Raw genomic sequence first — 3703 nt, 5'->3', positions numbered from 1 at the left:
CCATGAAAACAGAAAAATTCTTGACCCAAAAAAAAGGGGGGGGGAAGCTATAAAACTAAATATGGATCCCCAGCATTAACGCTGAACAGAGAAGAATTAAAACGCATTAATTAAAAAAATCACGAGTGGTTGAAAAAGTTTTGTAGAAACTGAAAATTACAAATATTTAAACCTTGGAATCGCTGACTGTTCATAAAACTACCAGATGGATCATGGGTGGTGGGGGAACAGCTGAAAGGATTAGGGATGAATCTGCATTGTTCTAGTGCCCCCCATGCCACCCGTCTCTGAGGAAAGCCTGACATTGATTAGATATGGGGCCAGGTTTAATGCTGCAGCGATCCAGGATGGAAAACCTGCCTAATCAGTAGATCCTTCACGGGGTTCGCATTTGATCTGCACCAAAACATTGACGGATTATTGATTTTGGTCCCTTGCGCCTGATTATGCCCCAAATCAATCTTTTTGGAATGGTGAGTTCTGAGAAGTAGTCTGAGCAGTTTCATCCAAACCCCAATAGCCTTTCCCCTCTGGAGGCTGATTCAATGCCACTGAACCGATTTTTCATGCGTAGGGAAAAAATGACACTGTTGCATTCCCAAAATGGTGAGCCTTGGTCAAATCTGGCTGTGGAATGGCTTTACTGTCCTTGAATGGATAGGCCTTAGAGGGGGTCCCCCCGGTCAGGGTTGAGGCACATGGAGGGGGGGGGTTTGGGGGAAGTCGCACTGCGTTTGCCTGTGCTGTACCTGTCCTGACCACCTGCAAAGTGACTGGAAAATTTTGAAGGCTTGGGCCGGTAGGGGGGATGGCCCGCCCTTCGGGGGGGACTCCAACTGACCCGCGGGCTGTTTCACCATCAATGAGGATTGTGGAATGCCAGAAATGGGTGATGCCGCTCTTTAGTTGGGAGCATACCCCCCTGCCCCCTAAACCTGAGCCCCTGTACTCTCTCGTATTTCCTTGATCTTGAAACCCCCCTTTCCCAATGGGACCCCACACTGATGCAGGGACCCGGGCCCTAAAGGGAAACTGGGGGTCTACTGGCACTGTGGCTATTGTATAGAGCTCCCTGTGTCCTCTTCCATTTTGTAAATGATCATAGCGAAGGCTTTAAAAGATGGCGTTAGTGGGCCCACCCAAAAGTGAAAATTTTCTCTCAGAAAATTTCCCCCTTCTGAGATTTTGATACGTGCACCACTCTCTCACGCATTTTCTTAACTGATTCTCCTTTTTTTTTCCGATGATACTGCCAACTTCCTTTCCTTGCTTAAGTGCCGGATGGTGAGAGTGACATTTAATCCACCTTCAATCACACCGGTGTCCATGTCCGAGCAGTGTTCCGGGGAGCTGGACTTTGAGTGGTCAAGTCTTTGGTCACTGGTGGGGGGTGGAAAGCCAAAAACTGCAGGCGCGAGGGCGACTGAGGGGAAAAGGGGAGCGGGCGGGAAGGGGAAGGGGGAAGGCCGGGGGCGGAAACAATTAGGGAGCGAGCGGGGAAGGTGAGGGGGGCCCCGTGGGCGGGGGAGGAGGAAGGGGGGGGGGAGGAGGGGAGGAAGGGGGGAAAGAGACCCCGGGGTGGGTGGAGGGCGCCAGGCCCAAAAACCCCAAAACCTCGCCTTTTCCTCCCTCTGTGGCCCCACCAACTAGGCACTTTTTATGGGAGCTAGGACCGAGCTTCATTCTATTGAACAAGGACGTTGGCAATGGGCGGCATTGAGATAGATACACTTGAGGAGAATCCCGTCACTTCCACATGCTCTTCAAAACAACCCCTTCCGGCACCCAACATAAGGATGCTGGGACTAAGTCTACAGGCCAGTCGAGATGCGGGAGGGTCTTGTTCTTAACCAGCTCGCACAAGGAAGCCCCGCCTACATGCCAGCTTTAATAATAGCTGCGTTCCTCGGGCATGGAAACGTAACAGTGTTCTAAGCCAAAGGGGGTACCCGAATACCACTCATGCAGCTGGAGACACCTCCCGGTTGCTTATTTCCCCCCTTGCGTCTCCCCAAGCCCCTGACAAAGGCTGTGGTGCAGATGTTGGAAAACTCCCTTTTTGTAGGACAGTGTGCAAATGTGGGGACGGAGGGTGAGCTCAGCTGTCCGAAGTAAGTTGTATTTGGACAAGGCGTTCAGCTAGCTTCTTTGTATGGGGCACTTAGGATGTAGCACCCGGCTCACACAGGAAATAGTTGTAAATCGCAGGGTTGAGCTTGGGATGCCTGTCTTGTGGGCCGGGACTTTTCCCCTTACCTCTACAACTTTTAGGCACGCATCGGTGCTAGGGTTGGTTAGGAGCACAGTGTACGTGCAGGCCAAATGTGGGAGGGATTGACCTAAGCCCAAACTCTCGGAAGTGTGTATGCGTGCAGCAGATGTTGCTAGCACTTTGATGGGAGGTAGGACCGAGCTACATTTCTCATTGACCAAGGACTTTTGAAATGTCTGCATTGAGTTCGATACACTTGAGGAGAATCTTGTCACTTCCACATGCTCTTCCCAAACCTATTCTGCCCCTTTAATTAAGGACGCGGGACCTTCTTTCTCCCGGCAGTCAGAATGCGGGTGGGTCCTGCCCTGAACTCAGCCAACAAGGAAGCACCCCCTAAGCCAGCTTTCAATTTGCTGCGTTCCTCGGCATGGGGACGTAACAGTGTTCTAAGCCAGGGGTACCCAAAATACCACTCCACTGCAGTTTGAGACGCCCTCCCAGGTCTGCTTATTCCCTTGGTCCCCCAGCCTTGACAAGGGCCCTTTTGGTGCAGTGTTGGAAACTCTTTCTGCGGGGGGTTGGGGCAATTGGGGGAAACTGAGGGTGAGCTCAACTTTTTTCCAAAGGGAAGTTGTTTTCGGACAAGGCGTTAGCTAGCTTCTCTCGTATCCCACCTAGGATTTCCTGGTGACTCACACAGGAAATTGGGAAAATCGCTAGGTGGTTTTGGAAAAATAGTCTTGGGGGCCCGGGGGGATTTTCCCCTTTTCCTCTAGAAACACTTCAGGCACCCAATGGGCGGGCCCTTTTAGGAGCGGTGTAGTGCAGGCAGGATGTGGGAGGGACAGTCCTAGCCCAACACTAGGAAGTGTGTATGTTTTTCCGGGACAGATTCTGCAGACACTTTGTTGGGAGCTAGGACCGAGCTAAACTTCATTGAACCAGGACGTTTGCAATGTCTGCATTGAGATCATTTACACTTGAGGAGAATCCTGTCACTTCCACATGCTCTTCACACAACTCTTCCGGCACCTAACATAAGGATGCTGGGACCTCATCTACGGGAAGTCAGAATGCGGGTGGGTCCTTGCCCTGAACGCAGCTGTACAAGGAAGACTCCTACAATGCCAGCTTTCAATACCTTCGTTCTCGGGCACTGAGAACGTAACAGTGTTCTAAGCAGGAGGTACCAAGAATACCACTCATGCAGCTGGAGACGCCCTCAGGTCGGCTGATTCCACTTGCGTCTCACAAGCCTTGATCAAACGGCTGTGGTGCAGATGTTGGAAACTCTTTCTGGGCAGTGTGCAACTGTGACGGACTGAGGGTGAGCTCAACTCTCGAAGTAAGTAGCTTTCGGACAAGGCGTTCTGCTAGCTTTCTCTGTAGTATGGCACTTAGGATGAACCACTGGCTCACACAGGATAATACTAGGAAATCGCTGGGTTGAGCTTGGATGAACTGGTCTTGTGGGCCGGGACTTTCCAT

General features: G+C 51.4%; 1 pseudogene; it reads right to left on the bottom strand.

The window, feature by feature from the left end:
• Positions 1 to 240: 240 nt before the first annotated feature.
• On the bottom strand, positions 241 to 1482 carry LOC121483946 (annotated as a pseudogene).
• Between the last annotated feature and the right edge of the window lie 2221 nt (positions 1483 to 3703).

Source organism: Vulpes lagopus, unplaced genomic scaffold (assembly GCF_018345385.1).
Source record: "Vulpes lagopus strain Blue_001 unplaced genomic scaffold, ASM1834538v1 ctg824, whole genome shotgun sequence".
Taxonomy (NCBI): Eukaryota; Metazoa; Chordata; class Mammalia; order Carnivora; family Canidae; genus Vulpes; species Vulpes lagopus.
This window is presented reverse-complemented; position numbering and strand designations above follow the sequence as displayed.